At 47.5% G+C, this 27,797-nt stretch overlaps 1 long non-coding RNA gene and 1 pseudogene across 1 annotated transcript in view; both read left to right on the forward strand.

Annotated features, from left to right (window-relative positions):
• Positions 1–27,797, forward strand: part of LOC138915614 (uncharacterized) — a 73,257-nt gene that overhangs the window by 41,554 nt on the left and 3,906 nt on the right. The window lies entirely within an intron of this gene.
• On the forward strand, positions 14,518–16,393 carry LOC100057745 (importin subunit alpha-1 pseudogene; annotated as a pseudogene).

Consider the following 27,797-nt stretch of genomic DNA (forward strand, 5'->3'; position numbering starts at 1 on the left):
CTGCCAATTGATCACAGCCCCAGCTTTGAGTTTTCTGGAGCTGGATGATCTTGAATGTCCCTGCCATTTCTGCTGTTGAAAGACTCAAAAAACTCAACAGCTCTGGGTCATCGAGAGCTGTGTCAGGTGCTGGGAATACAAAAACGAACAGGACCTGGTTTCTGCCTTTTGGGTCTGGCAGTCCAGTTGAGGAAACAGACAAGACAATGAATCCCGTTATCACACAAGGTACCCGGGGATGTGCAGACGTCAGCTGCCTGTGTGGAAGTCGGGGAGGTCTTCAAGGATGGTGCTGGGTCAGCCTTTGGGTCTAAGTTGTCACCAGCCAGACGATGTGCTAGGGGATGCCTTCTGGGCAGAGGGCAGGGTAGGCTGCTTTGAAGAGTCCACAGAGAAAGCTCTGGCTAAGCTCATTGCACGCGGTGCGGCATTAGCGCTACTCAGAGTGTTCTTCCAGCTGTCCCCTCCGGGAGCTGCCCAGCACAGCTGCAGCTGTACCCAACCTCCCTGGAGGGCCCTGGGGAAGCCACAGGAGGGAGCTCCCAATGGGCCAGCATCCTTGGGGACCACCGTCAAGTATAATACACACACACACATACACACACAGTTGATCCCCATTATTCGTGGATTCCGTATTCGTGAATTTGCCTACTTGCTAATATTTGCTTGTAACCCCCCTCAACCAATACTTTCACAGTCATTCGTGGACATGTGCAGGACAGTGAAAAAGTCAGACTCGCCCAACACTCACGTTCCCAGCTGAACGATGCTCTGCCTTCTTGTTTCAGCTCTTACACTGTAAACAAGGGTCCTTTTTGTGTTCTATTTAGTGCTGTGTTTTGAATATTCTTGTACTTTTTTCCCCATAAGTTTGCTATTTAAAATCACCCCCAAGCAGAGTGCCTTAGTGCTGTGTAGTGTTCCTGAGCACAGAAGGCCGTGACGTGCCTTATGGAGAAAATGTGTTAGCTAGACTTCTTTCAGGCACGAGGTATGGTGCTGTTAGCTGTGACTTATAATGAATCAATAATAGAGATTAAATAACGTCTCCTGAAACAGAATCACACGCAAACAATTTTGTCTGTTGATGGGTTGATGGATTGAGCCCAAATGTCTCTTTGCCCCATGAGCAATGGTGCAACCTTCACTAATTTACTGTTCGTGGCAACTTTATAGAACGTAACTACCACGAATGATGAGAATTGAGTGTGTGTACCATTAAACCACTGCCAAGTCTTTCTGTTGCTCAATATTACAAGTTAGTATATTTAACAATATAATTCAGTTACAGCAAGTTTAATAAAATCTGAACATCCTAGGTAAACTTCGGAAATTTTCTTACTAATCCTGTTAGCAATCCTTATCCAATTTATCCCTTCCCTTTTCTGCTTAGATTTGAACAGAAGGGTTTTTTCGACTCATCCTGATGGTTTGCTCAGCTTTGTACCCACTTGAATTCACATCTCACCAACTTGTTTTAGATACAAATTTACATCTAAAAGACCTTGGCGTCACAATGTAGCTGAACGTGACTTCAATGTGGATCATAGGATGATTTTAACTTGGAGATTATTTTGATTTTACCACTAAGATCCTGACACCAATTCTGATGTGTGTTTTTTCCAACACCACCAAGCGATTCTCCCAGACACCAGCCAGGTGTCCTACAATTTAACCAAATTCTGACACTATCTACTGCTATCTGAGGCAGCTTCAGACCCCACAGGCTAAGAGCTCAGACCCACAAGACTGTCCTCTCTTCAGATGCCAACTGCAAGTCCAGGTTGTTACCTGTGATTCTGACCAACGGGCTATAAATTGGAGGTTCCCATGACCCCCTCCTCAGGTTTCATTAATTTGCTAGAGCGGGTCACAGAACTCAGGAAACCAGTTTACTCTTAGATTACTGGTTTAGGATCTTAAATCAAATATCAAAGGATATGAATCAACAGCCAGATGAAGAGAGACACAGGGCGAAGGCCCAAACACAGGAGCTTCTGTCCCCATGGAGTTTGGGGCCAGCACTGCGGCTCCTGGAGGTGTTCTGGTTCACCAGTCTGGAAGCTACTGAAAGCCAGTCCTTTTGGGTTTTACGGAGGCTTCATTACATAGGCACAATTGATGAAATCATTGGCTGTTGGCAACTCAACTCAAATTCCAGCCCCTCTCCCCTCCCCGGAGGTCAGAGGGTGGGGGAGGAAAGTTCCAGCCCTCTAGTCCTGTGATTGGTTCCCCCAGCAACCAGCCCCCAGCCTTAAGCGACTCTGGGGTTTTCCAAAGGTTACCTCATTAACATAACAAAAGACATCTTGATCCCTCTCTTAGCAGATTCCAAAGGTTTTAGGAGCTCTGTGTCAGGAACCAGGATGAAGATCAAATATGTGTATTTCTTATAAATCACAACCTCGCAACCACCTTTGCACTGGTTAGTTCTTGCATTTGGTAGACTGACAATTTTTGCTGTAGAGGAAGAGATGGGCACAGGCTTGAGGAGATCGCCTTTGGGATTCTAATTTGTGAGAAGGAAACTGAGGCATAGTGACTGTCCCATCAGGGGCAGCCAGGAACTGGCCAAGCTGGGCCTGAGCCCCTGCAGGGAGAAGCAGGAGGCCCTGCTCGCCAAGCCTCGGCTGTCCTGCTCCTTGTGCCTGGGTCCTCAGCCCCGTCCCCTAGGCCGCGTCAGACCTTCCTGGCTTGTCTTTGCACGAAAGGCCCCTGTGCAGGCTGTCATGGGGCTGGAAGGGGACGTGATTTCCCAGGGAACAGGGGCCCAGGGCTCCGAAGCCTTCCTTGATTGTGAAATGCCTGCCTCCCGAGGGACGGGCCATGCTGGAGCGAGTCTTTGGGTGCTCCCGGGCCCCTGACTCCTCCCCGTGGGTCCTCGGGGACCTTGTTGGCAAGCAGAGCGAGAGGAAGCACTGAGGCCGAAGAAGCCAGGCGGCTGGCTGCCATCCCACATAAACACGCTCTGTCACTGTAAATTATTTACGCACCATATGGAGGCTGGACGGGCTCCTCAACAGGGTGCGTTAATTAGAAGCCGGCGGATCCTTGGCCCAGATTCCTAGGGGCGACTGCGGAAGTGGAGGGCAGTGGAGGGAGGCTGTTTCCTTTTCCTCAGCACCCCCCTGATTAGAAACTTGCAGTGGTTCCCTGTCTTCTCCAGCAACAGTCCAAACCCCACGGCTTAGCGCTCCAGGCGTCTTTCCAGACCTCCCTCTCAGACGCCCCCTTGGAGGAGTTCTGTTCTCTGCGAATGACTGCACGTTCCCACCTCCAGACCTCTGCCTCCTGGGCTCTCTCCCCAACCTCGACTCCCTTCTCTCCTCTCAGCATCCTTCAAGGCACCGGCTCTAATGTCACCTCCTCTGTCTGCATGCTCCCCCCACCCTCCCACAGGAGGCCAACCTCACTCCTGCCTTGTGCCCCCAGAGCTCTGCGCATCCTACTCAGCCGCACAGCCTCGGGTCTGAGTTCCCACGCCAGCTGCACCCCTTGCTGAGGGATCTTGTGTTTTCTGTGGAAGCCGGAGGCGATGAGGATGTCTCCCTAAATCTCTGTGGGGAGGTTCAGATATGTGCCAACTTTAAACAGTGCTTGGCACCTGTGTTTCACCCCCAGACGCTAGCTTGCCTTTGTTATTATTATTAAAATGGCGCTTATTTCCCTCTGTTGTAATCACTTCTCTTGTCAGCCTCATTCTTACTAGACTCTGACCTACTGGCGTGCAGGGGCCATGGTCTCACCCAACCCTAAACCTTCTGCTTTTAGCCCAGTCCTGGCACTTAGTAGGTGTCTGACAAAGAGTATATATTCAATGGTGGTGCACAGGTGTAGTACCCAATAGTGAGTGCTTACTATCTGCCAGGCTGTGCTCTGAACCCTTTCCGTGAGTTAACTCGTTTAACACATGGTCCTTTGTGATAGCTCTTATCAGTATTCTCCTTTAACAGATGAGGAAACCGAGGCACAGAGGGGAGCAATAACTTGTGCAAGGTGACGTGTCTGGTGAGTGACAATGCTGAGATCCAAACCCGGAGAGGTTCACACCTCGAGTGTCCCACTGCCTCTCAGAGTTCGGCAACAGGAACGCAGGATGGATGCTCAGCAGTAAGGGCCTGGCACACAGTAGGTGTTTAGTGAATGCTGAATAAGTTTTTGGGGCCATTGTGTGTTTCGATTGCTCAGGCTAAAGGCGAGTCAGACAGATGGGCTCCTTAAAAGGGTGAAAGTTTCTATGTGTTAAACTTAGCTCTATAAAACGTTTTCCGGAGTCTCCAGCCCTGGACATCTTTTCCTCAGCTGGGCCCCTCTAGACACAGCACTTGACCTTCCAGAGCGGAGCAGCAACCTGTGTCCCCCACACAGGCTCTGTGTCGCATCCTCGTCGCCATCTTCCTCACAGCCTGCTAGACCTCATCTCTCTGCCTAGAATGTTCCTTCCCACTTCTTTCTTGCACGCTCCCTGTTGCCACCGTGATCCTATCTGGAAAGCTCCTCCTGTCCTTCAAGGTCCCGTTCACACTGACTTGCCTCTGGGAAGTCTTTCCCAACTGCCATTGCTATTCCTTAGCTCTCCCACACTGGACACACGTCTCAATTATCTATATTCACATACGTGTATGTTCACGACAGAGTCGGGAATGGCAAGGGCTGCAGTACCACACACCTGGCTTTCCGTCTGGCTCTGCCACCTTGTGCAAGTCTCCCCGCCTGAGCCTCAGTTTCCCCATCTGGGAAATGGTGCTAATCGTAGTACCTACCTTGCAGAGTTTTTGTGAGGATAAGCGGAAGAGTACATAGTGAGCACTTAGCCATGAGAGATGAACATACCAAGTACTGCATCAATGCTCTCGTACTTTTATTCTTCTGGAATGAGCCCTCTAGATCCTGGATTGCCCCCTACGCATCTTTGCTTCTCCAGGGCTCAGTGTAGTGCCTGGCACACAGCAGGTGCTCAATAAATGAAAATGCAATTCGATTTCAACAAAGTAAGCATTTACTGAGGACCCATCATGCACCAAGTGCTAGGTATGCAAAGATGGGTGGTAGCTGAATGGTCCGGTTGCATACATAGAAGGATAACCAGTAAGAGACTGAATGAATGCCAGTGTGGCACTTTCATTGGTTCATTTCTTCATTAAAGTGTCTGTTGCATCAGGCTCTGGGGAGACGGATGAATAAAATGCATTCCTGGTCCTCGAAGGGACATAACCAGGTACATGAAATGTCCAACACGGGCAGGTGACTGCTGTCATAGAAGGACAAACAAGGTGGACTCGGAGCTCAGAGACAAGTGTCTCAGCTTGTCAGGGATGAGGGAGGGGAGATGGATGAGATAGGCTGTGCCTTTGCACCTGCTGGTCTTTTTGCTGGGAACATTTCTCTTTCTTCCCATCCTTCCTGTCTCACTTGATATGGCCTCTCCTCAGTGAGGCCCCCTTGGAAAGCCCACCTGCTCATCACTCTATCACCACACCTGCTCATTTCTTCTCAAGCACTAACCATGTTCTGTTCATGAATGAAAGGAGGGGAAGGAAAGGGAACTGACATTTCTTGAATCCCTACTATGTGCCAGGCGCTGTGCTCTTCAATGGACGAACGTTATATTTAATTAATTTTCCCAGTGCTCCAGGGGCATCGGGATTAGTATCCTCATTTTGCAGACTACAAAAGAGGCCCCAAGAGGATGAATGCCTTTGTCCAAGGTCACTGGCTGCGAAGTGGTGGAACTGGACTTGGAATTTAGGGTCAGCTGCCGCCCCACACCCATGGCGTTTTCATGGCACCGGGAGAGGCCAAGTAGGCAAGAAAGGAAATGGAATGACTCGTTCACTGCCCCAGGCATTTTCAGCAACCAGTAAGTGATTTCTTTAATTCCCAGCCTGCTGTTAATACCGACTCAGCAGCTGGCAACCAGGCTGCAGAAAAACAGGTTTTCTTCTAAACTCAGCAGCACCACCTTCAGGATCTGAGGAAACACTGCAGAAATGATCAGGAGTGAGACCACTGTCTCTGCTGGAGGGGATCCTGAAGAAGCGAACTGAGACATCATCTAATGACTCTTCATCCTAAAAAGAAGCAAATCAAGACTGAGAAAGGAACTTACTTAAAGTCATCCTGTTAGTGATGGTAGATTTGAAGCTGTATTCTTCTGACTCCCAGTTCAGTACCCTCTTCCCTCCCACTCTCCCTTCTTCCTTCTCTCCCTCTCTTTCATCTTCTCTCTCTCTTGTTCAACAACATTAATTGAGCACTTACTATGTCTTGGGCATATTCCTTCTTTGGGGATATAAATATTGCTAGCTAAAATTTGCCTTTTAGGATTATTGTGGCATTGGTTAATTGCCATTAACAACGTACTCCATAATTACAACTAAGAGAGATTGACCATCATCAATATCTCTAGGCAACAGGCTCTACTCTAAAGTGTCATCTCAGCTGGGGTTCACAGATGAGGAAAACAAGGCTTAGAGAGGTTTAGGAACGTGCCCAGCACGGTTCAGTAGGCTGTGGAGGTGGGATTCAAATGCAGCTCCTTCTGAGCCCAGAGCCAGAGGTCTTAACCACTATGATGTCCTTACTCTTTCGAGTCTCTATGGTTAGTTTAAGAAGTCTCATTCCTCTAATTAGGATTTTGCTCTTACTTCAGATAATTGCTTATTTCTTGTCTAAAAGTGGTGCTGACTCTTTTCTCAAATTCATTGCTTCTTGGATCCCTAGGAGTTTATGTTGAGGTTCCACTTAGTACCAGGACACTGTGCTAGGTGCCGGGGCCACAGAAGTGACCGTAACTCAGCTAGGAGCTCGTGGCCTTGTAGGTGTTAGCCTTAATTCAAGGCGATCAGCAACACGTGTTCTAATAGTGGTGCTGCACAACTCCAGGAGGCGCTAGTCACCTTGCAGCTGACGGAGATGGCACCTCCTGAGTTTTATGCAGTGTGCTGCCTGTGCGGCCATATAGGGTGGCCCTGATCCAATGGGATGAGAACATGGGAGAGGACGAGGGGGTCAGGGATGGGGAGTAGTCACTTCCCGCTCCGCAGGGTAGGAAGCTTCACAGCAAAGGCGCTGGAGCGTGAATGCCGCTGAAGCTGTTCAGACTTTGATTTCCTGTTCTCTTCAGCTGGGAGGTAGTGCCAAGCTTTGAGGAAATACGTCTGCATTTCGACCTGCAGAGCAGAAAATGTATTTCGGTTTCCATTTCTGCATTAGCTACCAAGTAGCATTTTGTTTTAAGTTCCAGGAATCTTGCCTTCATTCTCATTTTTGGAGGAATGAGTAGTTTCTCTCTTTTGGGGAGGTTGGTTCCTAAAATTGGGGCTCACCAACTTGCAGGTCGTATGTCTAAAACCAGAAGATGAAGTGTTTGAGGAGTTCTCTGCCCAAACCACGGGAGAACGAGTCCGCTGCAGACCCAGAGAATGGAGACCTCATCTCGTATACATCAGCACACCAGTCTCTCCCACATTTTCCCTAACTCTCCTCTCCATCTAAGAGCACTTGGTGTGTGTGTATTCAAATTTAACATCATATGAGAAAAGAAGAGATTTTTTTCATTTTCTAAATATGAAATTATTCTATAGCAAGGACTATAGTTTTCCCCATTGTCCACCCTGAAGGTGCTAATTCAGACTCTTCTAGGGATGGTGTGGTCATGGGTAACACTGACATATTTGGGTTGGGCCAGTTACTAGAAGGGTATCGAGGGTACAAAGATATAAAGGACCAAAAAAAAAAAAAAGCTTCCAGCCCTTCAGCAGCTCCTGGTCCGTTTGTTGCTGGCCCTGCAGCCAAAAGAACGACCACTGTGGGAAAAGGATACAGTGATGAAGGAGACTCTCCTCACCACAAGGAAGGCAAGGAGGTCCCCCTGCCACACGCGTTTAATGGTGGAGCAAAGAGAAACATCAGCCAGTGTTGCAGAGGGAGGAGATAGAGGAGAGATTTCTTGTCTGTTCTGCCCTGGGAGAGACATGCTGATCAGCCCCTTGATTTCTCATTAATTCAGAGTATGGAGGTTCCTTTCTTTCCCATGTTGTGGGCTAAATAAGCATCCGATAGCCACTGGGAACACAGTCAGCCAAGATAACCTTGTTTCTATGGGAAACTGAGTTCTAAGGTCCAAAGAGCTGTCTTAGAAACCAACCATTGGCACACATCCCCTTGTGAGGTTGAAGCGCCTCTGCTGTTCATCATTGCAAAGTTAATGTGAAAAGAGCCATGAACCGGGAATTCAGAGGCCTGGGCTCCAGGCTGCCCCTAGCCAGCTGTGTCACCATCTTGGGCAAGTCACATCATCTTCCTCTTTGAGGCCTCCCCTGTAAAATGAGGGGTTGGACTAGATGAGTCCCCATGCTCTTCTGGAGTCTGAGGCTTTGGGACTTCGAGTCTCTTCGTTATCCTACCTTTGTTTCTAGCGTATTATTGCTTACCTTGCTAAATAGAGTGCTTCTTTGGCCCAGGGCTTGTTGGCTACAGGTCCATTTGTCCCTCCTGTGTCAGCTGGTTTCTGGCTGAGTCCAGCCAATGTGAGGCACTGGACCAGTATGGAAGGGAGTCAGGAAAAGAGAATCCAGGGTGTTTCTCCTCCTCTCTGCCTTCAGGGGCGTCTCGGGCAGAGGTCGCATTTCTTCCTTGGCCCCGGCTTCCTCATGGTAACAGCTTCTTATAGGGTGACCCCAGGCCTCGGGTTCCTATGATCCTTTCTCTTCCTCCTGTCCCTCCAGCTAAGAAGTGGCAGGGGCTTCCTTCTATTATTAGTCTCTGGGTGGCCTCATTATTTCCTGGTGGGCATTCCAGCCCTTCCATCACCTGTGTAACCCATTCCTCATATTAATTTCCCCTTATTCCCAATACTTAGAGTGGTTTCTGTTTACTTGGTTGGACTTTGACTGAGACGTTCAAACTGCTGTTGGTTTTACCTTGTAACAGCCAGCAATAAAGATGATGATGATAATGTTGATGATTATAACCCCTTACTTGGTATATAACCTCACATATTACAAAGCTTTCATTCGGGTTCTGTAATTTGAGTCTCCTAATAACAGTATGATGTAAGAAAGGCATTTATCATTAATTCCACTTCGCAGAAGAGGAAATGACCTCACCAAGCTCACACAGCTGGTGGGTCTTGATAGAGCTGAAACCAGAACCCAAGGCTTTTGATTTCTCATCTAGTTTTCTTCCCCAAATTGTCTTCCTACTTTTCATCATGATCCCACCTACCCTATCAGAGTGGTGCCTTAATGCAGTTCCTTTAGGATCTTGTTTTCTAAAGTGTGAGGCTCAAACCATCAGACAAGGGTATAATGGTTATCTATTGCTGTGTAACAAATTACTCCAACACTTAGTGGCTTAAACAGTATCACTTATGGGGCCAGCCTGGTGGCATAGCGGTTAAGTTTGCACGTTCCACTTTGGCAGCCCGGGGTTTGCGGGTTTGGATCCCAGATGCAGACCTAGGCACCACTTGTCAAGCCATGCTGTGGCAGGTGTCCCTCATATAAAGAAGAGGAAGATGGGCACGGATGTTAGCTCAGGGCCAGTCTTCCTCAGCAAAAAGTGGAGGATTGGCAGCAGATGTTAGCTCAGGGCTAATCTTCCTCAAAAACAAACAAACAAACAAAAAACAGTATCACTTTTTATTTTGGAAATGGTCCATGCATGCATTGATGCTTTCCCCTGTCCCACATTTTCTGAGTTGGTTGTTCATCCGAAACTTGAGGAGTGAGTTCAGCCTGGGAGGCCTCTGAGGTTGTACTTTCCAACAATTTGAGCTGGGGCCTGGCTGTGGGATGATGAAGAGGAAGGTGGAGGGCCGACGGTTGCACTGTGCAGCACTGAACATGGAAGCTCCTGTCCTCGGCGCACCCTGCAAGAAAGCAGCCCCTCGCCAGGGCACAAGGCCAAGAGGGTGAAGCATAGACTTATCTGTATTAAAATCATTTAATAGGAAGGACCACTGTGTCCTTCTCTCCATCCATATTCTTCACCGAGTGTCTAGTGCACAACATCACGTGAGAAGACAATGTGGATCCCTGTAGTGTAGGGACTTATAATACCATTATTCCTAATGGTATCCCAGGGACCCCAATCTTTGGGGAGGATCAGGGTCACTTTATCCATCAAACTGTCCACTTTGTCAGTCATCACTAAATATTTGTATTTGTCTTATGCTCACCTTGTGCCAGTTTCTCACCCCATTGTCTAAGATTCCCTGCCGAGGATCCCACCTCACTTATTTCTGGAAGTCCTAGGGAATGGTTCATGTGTACACGTGAACTTCATCTTTCTGGATCCCTTGTAGTGTTTGCTTTTCTCCTTCTCGGCTCCAGCTTTCTGCTCTGATGTTTACAGCCAAGCTGTGGCGGTCCTTGTCAAGGCTGGTGCGGCTGCCGTCTCCATCCAGCATCACACTGTGTTCCATGTGGACCCAAGGAGAATGCCCGTCTCTGTTTTCATCTTGTCTGCTTACATATGCCCCAAGCAGGGCCACCTCACCTCTCAGTAACTCATGGAGATTCTAACAAAATAATTCTATTTTTTTGTTTTCTTCTATTTCAACCTCTACTCTCACAAGTTCTGGTACAAGCTCCCAGGAAGGCGTGAAGAGGCATATAGGGAAACTTCTGAGCCATTGTACTCAAGTCGTCCCTCTACTTTTCACCCGTGACCCCACCTACCCTGTTGGAGCGTTGCCTTAACATTGTTCGCTTCGGGTGGTGTTTTCTAAAGCATGAGGCACAAACCACGGGTAGAGGGTATATATATTGTTTTATCTAATGCTGTGTAACAAATTGCCCCAACATACGGTGGCTTAAAACAGCATCATCTAGCATCTCACAGTTTTTCTGGGTTAGCATTGCAGGAGGGGCTCAATGGAGTCCTCTGGCTCTGGGTCTCTCCCCTGGCTGAAGTCATCTTGAGGCTTGATTGGGAAGATCTGTTTTCTGGCTCACTCATGTGGTTGACGGCAGGCTTCAGTTTCTTGCTGGCTGTTGTGCTGAGGATCTCAGGGCTTCAGGAGCTGTTGGCTGGAGGCTCTCCTTGGTTCCTTGCCATGTGGGCCCCTCCACAGAGTATCCCACAACATGGCACTGGGCTTCATCATAATGGGCAAGTGAGAGGACAAGAGAGAAGGCAAACAAGACATAAGTCACAGCCTTTTGTAACCTTGCCTTGGAAGTGACATCCCATCACTTTTGCCAAATTCTATTACTTAGAAACAAGTAACTAGGTTCAACCTATGTGCCGGAGGGGATTACATAATGGTTGAGTAAGAGAAGGTGAGAATCACTGAGGACCAAATGAGAGGCTGCCTACCATGGGTGGCAGAGGTAGAGTGAAGTGAATGTATTTATTTATTTAAAGTATATTCTTTTGGTGAGGAAGATTGGCCCTGAGCTAACATCTGTTGCCAATCTTCCTCTTTTTTTTCTCTCCCCTAGTTGTAGGTCATTCTAGTTCTTCTATGTGGGATGCCACCACAGCATGGCTTGATGAGAGGTGTGTAGGTCAGCTCCAAGGATCTGAACCAGCGAACCCCAGGCTGCCAAAGCAGAGTGCGTGAACCCAACCACTCGGCCCCTGGGCCGGCCCCCAAGAATGAAATGAATTTTGATGTTAAGAAAATTATGATTAAAAACATTTAGTCATTAGTCATTTATTTTGAAATGTGGTGGGAAAAATGGAACTGGATGTTATTGCTGGAGAAGACACTAAGTAAAAAAAAAAAGGGAGTCAATGAAAAGAAAAATAGGAAGTCCAGGTGGTTTTTGAATATGATTGCCCATAGAAACTGTGACTTGCTCCTAACCAATAGGATATGGCAAAGGCATTGGGATGTCACTCTCATGGTTAGGTTACATCATATAAGGCTCTGTCATATCAGAGATTCTCCTTGTGGGCTTGACGAAGTAAGCAACTGTGTTAGAAAAGTCCATGTAGCAAGAAACTATAGGTGAGTCTGGGATCTGAGGTCAGCCTCTAGCCAACAGCCAGCAAAGAGCCAGGACCCTCAGGGAAAGAACTACAAGGAAATGAATCCTGCCAACAACCTAAATGAGCTTGGAAGCTTGATTCTTTCCCAGTTGAGTCTTCAGATGAGAATGCAGCCCAACTGAAACCTGGATGGCAGCCTGGTGAGACCCTAAGCAGAGGACCTAAGCTGTGCCTGAACTCCTGCCCCACAGAAACTCTGAGAAAACAAATGCGTGTTGTGTTCAGCCTCTCAATTTGTGGTAATGTGTTCCACAGCAAGAAAAAAAACTAACATACCCGCTCCAAGACACGTATGAAAATCTAAAAAACATTTCAGGGCACAGCAAATTTTACCATGTCATTTTGTTTAAAAGTTGTCATTATGTTCCAAATATTTATAAAATTTTCAGAAGGACAACCTTCAAGGCCAAATTTAGCAATTCATGCTGGAAAATAGGTCTATCAGAGACCTCTGAGCAGTGTCTGCAGAGCTGAGCGAGGGGCACCTTTTGGACGGAGATGAAGTAGGTATGCAACTAGGAGGAAGAGGGGGTCGCTAATGGAGGAAGTGGTTGAGAAGATGCCTTGCCTCAGCTATGTGAAGACTTTCTGAGGATCACGCAGGAAAAGGACTAGAGAGTGCCCTGATGGTTTTTTTCCTTTTTAGTTTGTGAGCTGGGAGGAAAAGCATGAAAGAGAATGACAGGAAGTTGACATCGAGTAAGCCAAAGAGCGGCTGTCTCTTGGCCCGGGAGAGTCTAATTAAGTTATTTCTGAGAGCTTAGCACTGGCTGGCCACAGGCTTTGGAAAGACTCACATCATACTCACGGCTGGGACTAGTATGACTAGTGACTGAGGCTCTGACCTTGAGTTAACCGGTGGTTGGTGTCAGAGGAGTCTGTGAGACAGGGCACCACATTGTAATCGGGGGTTTTATTCTTCTTGGACTTGCTCCATATCATATTTCAGTACCAATGTCTATCTAATGTGATAGTTATAGTTAAATGATTTGTGCTCTTTTAATAGAAAAGCTATTTTCCTTGAAGAATTTGCCTTAATTTGAGTTCCCCCAAAAGCAGACCCCACGAAGAGATTTGGGTGCCAGTGGTTAATCTGAGGTGATCCAAGGAAGCTCCTTTAGGGGAGTGAGGAAGTGAGGCAGGGGAGAGAGGAAGCCAGTGAAGGTGTATGAATGAGTCGGTTGCCACTATGGGCGACTGGGGCTCAGTTGTGATGGGGACCCTTTAAGAGGCAGTATTGGCTTCTCTCAGAATTGCCCCACTGAGGGATGAGGCAACTGGGGTAGTTATCTGCTAATTCTTGTCCTGTATTAGTTGAGAGTCATTCATTGAAGCGTCACTTCCCTGGCCTGCCCTGAGAGAGCGCCACGTGTACTCTTGTGGCTGAGGAAGAGCTCAGACCAAGAGATGTAAGGGTCTGGAGTAGGAAGGCAGACAAATGTATGGGAATTGTCACCACACTGAAGGTGACCTGTGGGATAGGCTGATGAGAAGAGAGCAGGACACTGGGCTATGTGAGGTACAACCATAATATCCAAAGGGATTACCAGCCTATAAAAGGACGTGCCTTTTCAAGCATACTGAACGACCAGGGCTCATTTAGAGAGACAGCCTCCCAGGTCTGCAGACATTATAAAACTGACCCAAACAAAGATGCTTTTGAAGTTAGGGACCAGAGCTGCACATGTCGCCTTGCATCAGAGTACCAGCCTCTGGCCTCTCTTTGTTGGCTGCCTTTAGTTGGTTGGACGCTGGACCCACTGATGACCAGGTAGCAATGGCAACACTAGGGAGGGTACAAGGCAGGACCCCAGACAGACTTTTGAAGCCATGACTAGCTAGACATTTCTCTGTGACTCTTGGAGTATTCTTGCTGTAACAAGTATCCTTTACATTAGGAGTAATAAATCACCTTTGTTTAAAACATGGCTGGTAGTTGAGATTATTAAGAGTGAAAATGAACTTCCTTGGCCCAGAAGAGAGGGAGCGGTCAAATACTAAGATTTGGACTTAATTCCTTAATAGCCAGACCATGAACAAACAGAGAATGGAGAATTACTTTGCAAACTCAGATCGTTCATATGATCATGCTATTAATAATTGCTGTCATTTACTGAGTGACTACTACATGCTGAGCCCTCTGCTGTGCTCTCTATATGCCTGACTTCACTGAGCCCTCACAACAACCCTGTCAGAGACGTATTCTGAATATCTCAGGTTCAGGTACACAGGCACTGAGACTCAGTGAGGTTAAGTCACTCATCTAGGTCCTGGGACCAGCAAGGGCAGAACTGGGATTTGAAGCCAGATATGACTCTACGAACTTGGGAAGAAATTATCTAAGACGAAAGCTAAGATCGCGTACGTCCTCTGAAATGGTTTGCGTACAGGGGGTCCAAGGAGTAACTGGGTTGTTATTGTTAGGTTGGGGTCCTAGGTTTCATAAAATGCTAATGTGACGAGGCTGTCAAAACACGTTATGTTGCGGTTCCCCGTGGTGTCTTCCCGGCTTTCTCTCTTTGTCTCATAACCATGTCCTCCAACGAGAATGCTAATTCCCTGGCTGCCCGCCTTAACAGATTCAAGAACAAGGGGAAAGACAGCACAGAAATGAGGCGGCGCCGAATAGAAGTTAATGTGGAGCTGAGGAAAGCTAAGAAAGATGACCAGATGCTGAAAAGGAGAAATGTAAGCTCCTTTCCTGATGATGCTACTTCTCCGCTACAGGAAAACTGCAACAACCAGGGCACTGTAAATTGGTCTGTTGAGGATATTGTCAAAGGCGTAAACAGCAACAATTTGGAAAGCCAGCTCCAAGCTACTCAAGCTGCTAGGAAACTGCTTTCTAGAGAAAAACAGCCCCCCATAGACAACATAATCCGGGCTGGTTTGATTCCAAAATTTGTGTCCTTCTTGGGCAGAACTGATTGTAGTCCCATTCAGTTTGAGTCTACTTGGGCCCTCACTAACATCGCTTCCGGGACATCAGAACAGACCAAGGCTGTGGTAGAGGGAGGTGCTATCCCAGCATTCATTTCTCTGTTGGCATCTCCCCACGCCCACATCAGTGAACAAGCCGTATGGGCTCTAGGAAACATTGCAGGTGATGGTTCGGTTTTCCGAGACTTGGTGATCAAGTATGGTGCAGTTGACCCGCTGTTGGCTCTTCTTGCAGTTCCCGATATGTCATCTTTGGCATGTGGTTACTTACGTAATCTTACCTGGACACTTTCAAACCTTTGTCGCAACAAGAATCCTGCACCCCCATTAGATGCTGTTGAGCAAATTCTTCCCACTTTAGTTCGTCTCCTGCATCATGATGATCCAGAAGTATTAGCAGATACCTGTTGGGCCATTTCCTACCTTACCGATGGTCCGAATGAACGGATTGAAATGGTCGTGAAAACAGGAGTGGTACCCCAACTTGTAAAGCTTCTAGGATCTACTGAATTGCCAATTGTGACTCCTGCACTAAGAGCCATAGGAAATATTGTCACTGGGACAGACGAACAGACTCAGGTTGTAATAGATGCAGGAGCACTTGCCATCTTTCCCAGCCTGCTAACGAACCCCAAAACTAACATTCAGAAGGAAGCTACGTGGACAATGTCAAACATCACAGCTGGCCGCCAGGACCAGATACAGCAAGTTGTGAATCATGGATTAGTCCCATTCCTCGTTGGTGTTCTCTCTAAGGCAGACTTTAAGACACAAAAGGAAGCTGTATGGGCTGTGACCAACTATACAAGTGGTGGAACAGTTGAACAGATTGTATACCTTGTTCATTGTGGCATAATAGAACCGTTGATGAACCTCTTAACTGCAAAAGACACCAAAATTATTCTGGTTATTCTGGATGCCATTTCAAATATCTTTCAGGCTGCTGAGAAACTAGGTGAAACTGAGAAACTTAGTATAATGATTGAAGAATGTGGAGGTCTGGACAAAATTGAAGCTCTACAAAACCATGAAAATGAGTCTGTGTACAAAGCTTTGTTAAACTTGATTGAGAAGTATTTCTCTGTAGAGGAAGAGGAAGATGAAAATGTTGTGCCAGAAACTACCTCTGAAGGCTATACATTCCAAGTTCAGGATGGCCCTCCGGGGACCTTTAACTTTTAGACTGTACAGCTGAGGCAGAAAGTTGTTTGTTGTGTGCTGTGTTTGGTATAAGTTTGTCTTAACTGTTTCTCTACTAAGAACTCTTTTTAAATGTGGTTTGTTATTGTAGCACTTTTTACAACGAAACTATACTTGAACAGTTTCAAACTGTGTACATACTGTATGAAGCTTCTCCTCTCAATGGGTTTCTTATTTCTATGTGGAATTTCATATCTTGCAGTGTCCTGTAAATAAAGCTTAAATTCCACCCTTAAAAAAAAAAACAAAACACGTTATGTTGCATAGGGCAGACGCCAAGTCACTCTATGTGCATGCAAGTATCTGTGTGTGCTAAGTGGCCTGGAATAGCCCCTGTGCACCACCCCACACCCCAACGTTCCAAACGTGGGTCCTGACTTCCCAGAAACAGTCTATCTTCCGCGGAATGGGAGGCTCTGGAGCGATGGTGTCCTGGGAGTCGGGTGACCGAGATGCTTATTTTGGGTTCCACCCTCGCTGGCTGTTTGACTTCAGGCAAGGGACTTAGTCACCGGCAACCTCCTTTTCTCATCTGTGAAATGAGGATAATGAGCCCTGACTCCTGCCTTCCTCACAGGGAGGGCAGGAAGCTTCCTGGGATCACCTCACCAGAGCCTTTTGATCTGCTTGAAAGAATCCTCCTTAATTGCCCAGCCAGGCACTTGAGCAGCTGGGCGAAAGTTTTATAACCCGAGATTCCCACAGCCCATAATCCACACGCTCCCAGAAAGCCCTCAGAGGTTTTCAATGATAGATTTGGCTGGCGAATGTTCTGCCAGGCCATCAGCAGAGATTTCTCAAAGCCTTAGTCATACAATAGGCGGTTTCCCAGGGGTGTTCTTGCCAATGCTTCCACTGATTTACGTAGGATTTCTTAAGACTTATGCACCCGAGACAATTTCTCACCCCTCCCCAGACTCGTCCAAGGCAGTCATTTCTGGCATCATGGAACACTGCCAACCCTCAAGGACAGCTCTTGGCTACTTAGCTACAGCTTGGATGTGCTTTCTGCCCTCTGGTTCCAGTTTTTAAAAGTCTTCTTTAAGTAAGTTGTACGTTCACCTCGTTTCTGGTCTGGACCATCACGTACGCGTCCTGTGGAGTCTCCTTGCCTCCAGCCCTGCTCTCTCTCTCTGTTTGTCACACTACAACCTGATACCCAGGACAGATTGCTTCTCTCCTCAAACCCGGCAGTCTTTCCCCATCATCCACCCAATACAAATGGAACAAATGAACCTAATTTAAAAGGCATTTAAAGCCCTGCTCACAGCCCAACTCAAAATCTGGCTCCAAATTTCCTTTCTTCCCTCCTTTCTCATCTCTTCCCATGGTTGGCTCATTTATTCAATCAACTATTCCACTTTATTTGCTTACCGCTTCCTGTACGCCAGGTGCTCTGTTGCACTCTGGGGAACAAAATGAGGCAGGCCCCTGTCCTCAAGAAGCTCCCAGCCTCATGGCAGATACAGATGCATGTACTGGCGAGTGTCGTGAAGTTCAATAAGCACCGTGACTTGGGAAATGGAGAGTCTACAAGAACCTGTTGGAGGGTTGCCTAACTCGGCTTGGGCTGAGGGTACAATGTCTAGTGCTCAAGGATGAATCGGATGCAGCCTCACAAAGAGTCAGGGGTAGATGTTGGGCATGGAAAACGTGTCCCATCGAGAATGACTTAGATGTGAAAGACAGTGTGGGGAGCTGGGGAGACTGACATGACTATAGCAATTCATGGCTTGGCGAGAAGCCCAGTTTCTGAAGGTCCTGGTGAGCTTTCTTCAGAGGCCTGGACCTTATTCTGGAAGAAAAGGAACTAGAAAAGCAAGACGGTGATGTGGTCACTGCCCTCCTGACTTGGCAACCTGTCAGATGCTCTCAGACTCCCAGGCCTCTGCCAGGGCTAGTCTTTCTTCCTGAACACCCCTCCCTTCTCCCCCTTCCTCTCCTCATTCTCCTCCTGCTATGGTCTAACCATCTTTCATGGTCTCTTTCAAATGCCGTCTGTTCTTTGAAGATTTCCTGATCCCGGGTCAGAATTTGTTGTTCCCTCCTTTGAGAATCTAGAGTCCATTACTTGTATGTTACCACTTACCACATTCTATCTTGTATTTTATGTTAGTTGTGCCTGTTCCATCTCCCTCACTGGACTGAAAGCAACTCAAAGGGCGTATTTATCCAGCCATATTTACCTCTGCATTTCCCACAGCACTTAGTGTTCAACGCTTTGAGCCAGGCCTCCCTCAAGCTCTGTTCCACTGCTTATTAGCAATGTGATGTTGGACAAGTCACTTTATCTCTGAGACCTTGAGTTGTCTCATCTATAAAATGGGATAATGATTTTTTATTGCATAGGATAATTGTGAGGCTTAACTAAAGTACCTAGTTAGCACTCAATAAACATCAGTCGCCTTCCTCCCTCCCATGGTGGCTGGCTCAGAAAGATTGCTGCAACCTCTTGGGAGAGCCTCCTGAGGGAGGAGTGCCTCACTTTTCCCATGGGTCCAGAGGAAGCGTCGGGTACAGGTGCGAGATCTCATCTTCACTGGCTTGCTGAGCGCCCAGGTGTAGGCGGGATATCAGCATCATTGCACTGAGTCTTGGTTATCAGAGGCCGTTGTCCCTGCCACCCATTCTAATCTGATCATTTCTTTGACACTTTCCATGGAGCACTCATCCTTACGGTAAACAAAAAGAAAATGCTGGAAAATGATTTGCAAAAACCAATTAAATAATATGAGTCTCCTTGTCTAGGATTATGCCCTAGCCCAAAGAGTGCTCCTAGGGAGAGGAGAAACGGGGATCTGCCAATGAGTCTTTCTGTTTTCCATCTGGTCTCTGCTCAGCCTGTGTACAGAATCTATGAGATTACAAGGGTCATGGCTGTGGTCATCCTTGTCATCACCATCAGCAGCAGCCCCTCCCCCATCATCATCCCTGCCATTGGGTGGGGTTCAGGGCAGATCCCCACCTCCTCACCTCCCATGCCAGGCTGGATAGACCCCATCTGCATGCATAGCCTCATAGGTCGCCATACTGCTTTTGTACATGCTTGATTCTTATGGCAACCCCATGAGGCAGGTAAAACAACTTCCATCATCTTAATCGGCAAGGAATCAGGTGTAGAGAGGCTAGGTGACTTGCTCAAGCCACAGCCCAAGCTGGGAGTGGAGTGGGGGCTGTGCAGGGCTGGGGCTGACCCTCAGGTGGTTTGAAGCCTGAAGAGGTTGTTTGAAAGAGAGAACAGCCTTATTTCTCAGCAGCCAGCCCTGCTTCCTGTTGACATAATGTAAATAATGTCTGAGAAATGTTTTAAGCACTGGTGGAAGTCAGTTCCTTTTCTACCTCCTTTTGGTTCTTGGAACACCCACGATATGTCTGGGACATATAAGTGTTGGTTGCATGAACAAAGATTGAAGGAGCACATGAGGAATAATAAGGAGATAAGGGATTGCCCTTGAGTTTATGAGGCTGCTGTGATTTCTGCAATATTGCGCAGACGCTCCCTACCTTCCTGCGTTGACACACAGACGTGTGAAATTGCAAAATATTTGTCCTCCGTGGAAGTGCTAGGGACAGACGTCTCTCCATTGCTTTACCAATGTTTCATCACGAGAAGAGCAGAGATGTTGTTGAATTGAGGATATTGGGAAAGACTGATGTTCCTGGGGTCATGTTTGTCTGCTGAGCCGGGTTAATATTCTAAACCTTCATGTCTCTTTCTTCCTTCCGGACCTGCCTGGATTCTGACACGGTTCCTTGCACTTTTACTTTTCATGCTATAAACCTTCCTCTCCCTGTAGGTGTTTCAGGAAAATTTTTGGCCAAAGAACAGAAAAGACTCCCCTTTTTTGCCAGCCTCTTAATTAGTTAAAAAAAAAAAAACTTTAGGGGCCAGCCCGTGGCCAAGGGGTTAAGTTTGCGCGCTCCGCTTCAGCGGCACAGGGTTCACCGATTCGGATCCTGGGTGCCGACATGGCACCACTCATCTAAGCCATGCTGAGGTGGTGTCCCACATAGCACAACCAGAAGGACCCACAGCTAGAATATACAACTATGTGCTGGAGGGCTTTGGGGAGAAGAAGAAGAAAGAAAGAAAGAAACTGGGCAACAGATGTTAGCTCAGGTGCCAATCTTTTTTAAAAAAAATCAAAACAAAAAAACCCACTTTAATCAGGCGGGATGTGAAAGGTTTAGAATTCCAAAAGATGTACATCAGCGAATGGATTTTCAACAAGATCCTTTCCTTTTCCACTTAAGATAATATTGAGCTATAATCAGGGGCACCTGCATTGCCTTCTCAGCTCTCTGCTGGAGAGATTGCTTTCTTGGGATCGTTTCGATCCCTAAACAGTGAAGATTCCCCCACAGCCCACTCACCACACCCCTGTGCTTCGGAGGGGGAGATAGAGGGGAGACAGGAGGCTCGTTCATGGTCAGGTTCCTGGGACATCACCTGGTCACTGCTTGCCTGGGGACAAGGTGACCCGCCCCCCTGTTTTACACTTGAGATCATTGACAGCAATGACATTCGACTGGTCTTTCTTCTATCTCATTTCGGGCCCCGGGAGCTCGGTTTCCTCTAATCTCTAATAGATTTATTATGAAGTATGAAGCCTGGAAAAAGTCTCAGGATTTATAACAAGATATAAAGAGTCTGAAGAACCTCTCATCTTTCAGTTCCTTCTCTTTTTTATAACATCCATAAATTACCTCCTGGGAAAGGAGAAGCCCCAGGCTTGAGGTCCCATGTTCTCCTAGATGGAGTTTGTCCAATCCATATTTTTCTCAAGGGAAGGATGGAAAGTTACATGGCGGGCGGCCAAGACACTTGGCCTTCGAGGCTGGGACTTCCAGGTCTGGATGCGTGTGGGATGGGGAGGCTGATCAATCTCCAGCCCCTTGGTCTATGAGTGCTGTGTGGGCGGGCTCCGTTAGGTGGGAGGTAGGAGGTTCCCCGGCTGTGTTTCTCGAGCCCAGCTGCACATAATAGTCACCCAGCCCACTTGATGCAGAATCCCTGGAGATGGGCTCACGTATTGGGATCTTTTGAAAAATCTTCCCATATCCAGAATATGGATATGGATCGCATATCCATACTCTAATGCACAATATGAATCACTGCACCAAGGGAGTCCCCAGTTCTAAAGATTAGTACAAAACATTTAGATAAAGTGAATGTTTTCATTTCTACAGACAGGTCCTTCTATCTATTGTTTAGTAGGAGTAAGCACCTAGTGGGAGAAGTACCTAGTACCCTGAGGAAGAAGTACTTGGTAACCAGTGGAAGAAGTACTAGGTATCTGGAGGGAGAAGAAAGAAGGAGAAATAGCACTCCCAGCTCCAGCACTGCCTGAGAGCCTGGAGTTTACAGACCTTCACCGTTTAATCCTCACACCAATCCTTCAAGGTAGGTGCCGCTCTTCCAATGGAATCCAGATGAAGAAGCTGTAGCTCAGAGAAGTTTAGTGACGTGTGCAGGTTCACATGGAAGGTAAAAGATAGAACCAGGATTTGAACGCAGGCTTGCTTGACCCCAAAGGCCAATCTCTTTGCTCCCTACCTGTGGATGGCCCCAGTCAATCCTTCTGCCCTCTTTCAGCCCCTAGGGTAGCCGTTTAGAGCCCCTCCTTCTCCAAGCTTCTGGACGACAGGATCTGTTATAATCATACCCTCCAGATTGTCCTGGAAACCGCAAGGATCCTTTCCTCTTGACCCAAAGGACCACCCAATATTTTCCAAATTCCCCGGTGTCAGCATCCAAATCAATCTCCTAGCCTGTTCCTCACGGAAGTGGCACAACATTTTAATCCGACCTGTGTTCTGATTTTCACCTTGGAAAAACAGTCCCCATGACTACGGCTCCCACTGAACTCTCATTTCTTGGAATCTCTCCAAGAACTTGGGACCGTCATATGCAAGAAACACAGAACTGTGGACTCTTTGCAGCACTTTCTCACTCTTCCTCCCAGTTTGTCCCGTCCTCTTCAGCTGGGTGATAGCTTTTGAGAGGCTGGCATGCCTACCTATGAGCAATGTAGCAGGGCCTTTTGGTCTCCATTAAAAGCCAATTCCACAAGAACTGTATGAGAAGATGGGCTTCACAGAGGCATGGTGATATCCACTTAGGGTTTTGGTTCATGGGAAACTCCATATGCGTCAGCAGTGTGATGTGAGCTTCCCCCCCAACACACACCTGATGTGACTCCAAGGTGTATCGGTGCAAGTGGGCCCATTCTGTTGAAAGTCAGGCCCATCTGGGGATCATGGTCAATTCTGGGCCTTGGCTTAGAGAAGAGCATGCACAGAGTGGAAGGTTTAGAAGATGGCAGCTGGCATGGTAGAGGGATTTGAAACGGTATACGAAAATGAAAAGAAATTAAACTAAAAAAGTTTGCATAACTTGAAGTGGACCCGGGAAAGAGCAAAAGATACATTCTTTATGGCCTCAAGGGCGGCTCACTGTGTATCAGCCTAGGCCAGGCTGTGCTGTAGCAGCAAATCGAGCCACAAGGCTCACAGTGGTTTAATACAGTAGTGGTTTCTCTCTCACTCTGCTCAAGCGCAATGAAACTTGTGAGCCTCCTTAATTTTTAGTAACACCATGTGCGACATGCAGCCTTTGGGGCAGCTGCAGCAGCGGAAGAGAGAGAAAGCGGAGGCCTAGCAGCTTCATGTGGCCTTAGCCTGGATGTGAGAGAGCTCTATGACCAGTGAAGCCAAAAACATGTCCTCTCTGGCACTTTGGAGAACAAGTCTGCCAGGCTTGACATAGAGAATCAGCTGGCTTCTGAAGTCTTTCCCTTTTCTTTCTTTAATGTTACTGCTACAGCACCATATGCCAAGCACTGTTTTAAATATTTTATAAATATGAGGTCGTTGAATCCTTGTAATAACTCCACGAGGTGAATATTATTATTCATTCTTCGGATCAGGAAATTGACATCTACCAACGTTAAATGAGTGGTCCAAGGACACGGGATTCAGTCCAGGCATTGGGGTTCTGCGATCCTTGCTCTAACCACTACACTATGCAAGTTACACAAGCTTGCTACAAAAACACAGGCCTGAGGTACTTGGGGGTGGTAAGGGTTGGAATCTGTGGCGATCATCAGCTCCTGGGGAAGCAGAGCTGGAAAACGGCTCACAGAGCTCTGGAGCCAATGCCCTCCTTTATCAGGAGATGGCTAGGCTTCTGGGGAAACTGAGGCCCATGAGGGGAAGTGAGGGGTTCAACCCTTCCAGCAAGATATGGATACTCTAGGAGGTTAAAGGCTAGTGAGAGGTGACTGGATCAAAGCTCTTTAAAATGACAACAATAAAGGTTTTTTATTATGGCAATTTAAAAATTGTCCACAAAAGTAGAAAGAATGGTTTAAGGGACCCTTGCTTCCTCCATTCAGCTTAATAATTATCAATATTTTGCCAATCTCATTTCATCTATCACCTCCTGACAAGTTTAGAGTGGCAAGTAGAATTTTAAAAATAAATCCCAGAATCCAATTATTTTACACATTACACTCCAGAGTCCAAATTCATTTTTTAATTTTTTTTAAAGATTGGCACCTGAGCTAACAACTGTTGCCAATCTTCTTTTCTTTTTTCCCCTGGTTTTTCTCCCCAAATCCCCCCAATACATAGTTGTATATTTTAGTTGTGGGTCCTTCTAGTTGTGTCCAAATTCGTTTTGATGGAGGATTCTGGGGAGAAAATGAGGCCGAGATCAGTCCTCTGCGGCAGAACCAGCTGCTGTGGCTTGGGGAGGGTGCTGCTGTTTCCTGCAACTTTTGAAGGAAGGTTTGCACACATCCCTCCATCCCCGGGCCTTGAAGTCAGGTTGCAACCTCCCTCCGCCATGAGTAATGCTGGGCCCGCCAGACTCAGGCAGCTCCCGGTGGAAAAAAACACCTTGTGAAATACTGTCTGTAACCAGGATGAGAGAAAAAAAATCTTTTGTGGATCCCTTATTCACAATCATCCTCCTCTTCTAAATGCAGCCTCCTTCCTGCTAGGGGCCTTGGAGCCCAGCCTGTGTCATTCCTATTATCTTATTTACCCGTGTTTGTCATTTTCTAGCAGCATGACTCACCCGGCCTGGGGGGAATCTGGGAGCCTGAAGAGACGAGTCTGTTATCAAACCCTCACAGCCACTCCTTTGGAAGAAAAATTCTTTCCCTTTGAACTCTGAGCACCCAAAAGAAGGGGTGTGACAGGCCGAGGGAACATTTGGGACTTTTGGAAGGGCTGCCGGTCACATGGTGCCAGGCTCTGGGTCAGGTCTAGGCAGCCTCGTGGAATTCTGGGAAACTCTCTGCTCCCGCTCTTCAACCTGGCTGCTGGGTCTTCCCAGAGGGTGTGCCATTCTCCATCACGTGGAACTGGGCCCTTCAGTGGCCGAGGAGAGAAAGCTCTCGATCCAGCACACAAAGGCGCATCCCCCATGGGAGGCAGACAAGGTGACAAGCAGGAAGAGGACCGTTTCCTCAGCCCTCAAGCATCCCCACTCTGCCCACTCCCAGATTTGATAATAACAACGACCCCTGTGCACTGTTGGCCTCCTATGCTGGGCACAGGTGCTATGCTTGCTTCCCTGCATACGTTCCTGCTTGGAGAGAGCAGGGGAATCCTTTTATGTCGTCTCTGGGCCACAGCAGACACTGGGCCTCCCCTTCCACTGTAGCCCACCACCTCCCTGCCACCAAAGGCTTTGTCCTTTACACAGCGGCAGGGATGACCCTTCCATGTGGTAGGACAGCTCACAACACTGCCCTGTTTCAAACTCTCCAGGGGCTTCCCTTGGCCCTTAAAATAAATCCACATCCTCACCATGACCGACAGCCTTGGTAGTCAAAGTGTGGTCCACCAGCCTCAGGTGGAGGGGTTGGGGAGGAGGCCTTGTTAGAAAAGCAGAGTCTCGAGGCCGGCTCTGTGGCCAAGTGGTTAAGTTCGCGCGCTCCGCTGCAGCAGCCCAGGGTTTGGATCCTGGGCGCGGACATGGCACTGCTGGTCAGGCCACGTTGAGGTGGCATCCCACATCCCACAACTAGAAGCACCTGCAACTAAGATATACAACTGTGTACGGGGGGGTTTGGGGAGATAAAGCAGAAAAAAAAATTGGCAACAGTTGTTAGCCCAGGTGCCAATCCTTTAAAAAAAAGAAGATTGGCAACAGTTGTTAGCCCAGGTGCCAATCTTAAAAAAAAAAAAAAGAAAAGCAGTCTCGGGTCCCACTCCAGACTTGCTGAATCAAAGCTGCGGTTTAATGAGATTGCAGGTGATCCATATCACATTAAAGTGTGAGATGCCCCTGCAACCTACAAGGGCCTGGTGGATGGAGCCCAAGGTTACTGCGTAGGAGAATCACCTGGGGAGTCTTTAGAACAATGATGCCCAGCCCCCAGGCCCCTGGGATCCTGATTCAATCGCTCCTCAATACCACCTAGAAAGTAGGTATTCTTGGTCCCACATTTGCAATTGAGGAAGCCAAATCTCAGAGAAGTTGAGTACGGTGTCCGAGGGCACCCCACCATGAGGAGGCTGAGGCTGTTTGCGCAGATTCATTTCTGGCTGCAAAGGCAAGAGGAACGGGGATGTGGGCTCTGGATTCAGACTTGCACGGGTTTGATTCTTGTTGCACCACACGCAAATTGGGCAAATCATTTATCATCTCAGCTTTAATTTCCTTATTTGTAAAACAAGGATAAAAAAGAACTCATGTCACAGAGATGTTAAGATTAAATGAGATAACATGTTTTAGCATGGTGCTTGCGATGTGCTAAGAGCTTAGTAAGTGCTACCTGGTACTATTGTCATTGTTATTTATTACTCCTCGCTCTCTGTTTTGGCCCTTTTATGCACCAGAAGCTCTGAGTTTCCTGGCTCTAGGATTTTTCTCTAGTGGTTCAATGTCCAATATGGCACAGTGAAAAAGGCATGAGATGTAGAGTTCTCTAGTTTGTGGTGTGGTTTAAACAGGGCACTAGACCTCTCTAATCCTCTCTGTTCCTTGTCTGTGAAATGGGGACATGAACACCCACCTCTAGAGTTGGGGTGAATGTAGAATGTGATGTCAACACAAGGCCTGATCATACCTTGATCACTGAAATGGGTTGATCCTGTTAGGATATGAGTCATGGGTACACCATCAAAGCATGTCCTTTCAAATTTTACCCTACATATAGCAATAACCTTGAGCAACAGATCCCCAGAGCGTAAGACTAGTTCCTGCCTCCTGACAGGAAGACAGTGCTGGCATTCTAGGTAGATCCCACTCTTTTCTAGTGTTGAGGGAATTGAGGATCCAAAGGTGAAATGCAATGGGCCATCAACAAGTGACACTTCAGCCCCATGGGAGAGGCAGAGAGCACAGGTTCTGGAGTCCTCCTGTCTGGATGCCCATGGATTCCACCCCTACTGGCTGTGTGACTTTAGGCAAGTGGTATAACCTCTCTGTTCTTCACTTTAAATGGGGGATCTACTATCTACCCCATAGGGTGCTTGTAGGGGTTGAATGAGTTAATAAATGGAAGTGCCTGGAGTCATGCTTAGCACATAGGAAGGGCTCCGTAATTGTTCTGTACTCACCCTCCCCAGTTAGCTAAATTGTCTCCTTTGGCCTCCCACCTAATAGGACTCGCAATGTTCTATTTATTAACCTCAGTTCCCCATGAGCTCATCTCTGTGTTCCTGGTGCCTAGCAGCAGAGAACTGGACACGTATTTGGTGCTTATTATTACTATTATTTTTGTCAGAAGGAATGAGAGAACTCAGTGATCAGCTGACATGAGCTAGAGGCCTGCAGACTAGTGTTACAGAAATTAGACATGAGTCATCGAGACCTGTGGCCATAGCCTAGGAATGCCCGGTCCCAGGCTTGGAGTACCCCCAATCACTTTAGAGGGGAGCGCTCGGAAGCGGCGGCGAATTCCTCAACCCCTGTTCTGAGCCAGGGGCTGGACATATGCACGCCCCTCACTTAGGCCAGGATGTGGGGAAGACGGGCGGGTAACAATTCACCGCCAGAAAGAACACACTCTGACATCAGCGCATCGCCAAGCCCTCAGGGCATCAGTTTTCTCATCAAACTGTCTTCCTGTGCCCGCTGAGTCAGGCCGGAGGAGGCTGCGGACTTTCAGAATCTTCAGACAAGAGCATCTGTCAGAAAACCAAACTTTTCTCCTGCTAGAACTGACTGATGCATTTTACGCAATCAAATTCTGTCTGTTTACAAAGTTCTGCGTGTTAGGAGCCCCTTCCTGAGAGGAGGTGAGAAAAATCTTCTCCTTCCAAAGGTCCATTTTCATGTCAATTTTTAATTTATCAAATGCTCATATGGTTCTACTCTGACAGGCACTGTTTAAGTACTTTAGAATTATTGGCTCATTCTAACCATCTTGATGACCCTCTGTGGCAGGCAGCTTTATCCCCATTTTACAGATGAGGAAACCGAGGCAGAGAGAGGTAATTGCCCAAGGTCCACAGCTAGTCTCATAGAGATGAGAGTTGACTGGCTTGGCTTCAGAATCTGGGTCAGACTCCCTAGGTTATGTCATCTAAGTCTCACAGCCACCCTGCGAGGTAGCTATTGTTCCCATTTACTCAGAAGACGCGGAGCCTCAGAGAAGTTAAGTTTGCTCAAGCTCGCACAGAAGTAAACGACG

The sequence above is a fragment of the Equus caballus genome, chromosome 9 (genome assembly GCF_041296265.1).
Source record: "Equus caballus isolate H_3958 breed thoroughbred chromosome 9, TB-T2T, whole genome shotgun sequence".
Taxonomy (NCBI): domain Eukaryota; kingdom Metazoa; phylum Chordata; class Mammalia; order Perissodactyla; family Equidae; genus Equus; species Equus caballus.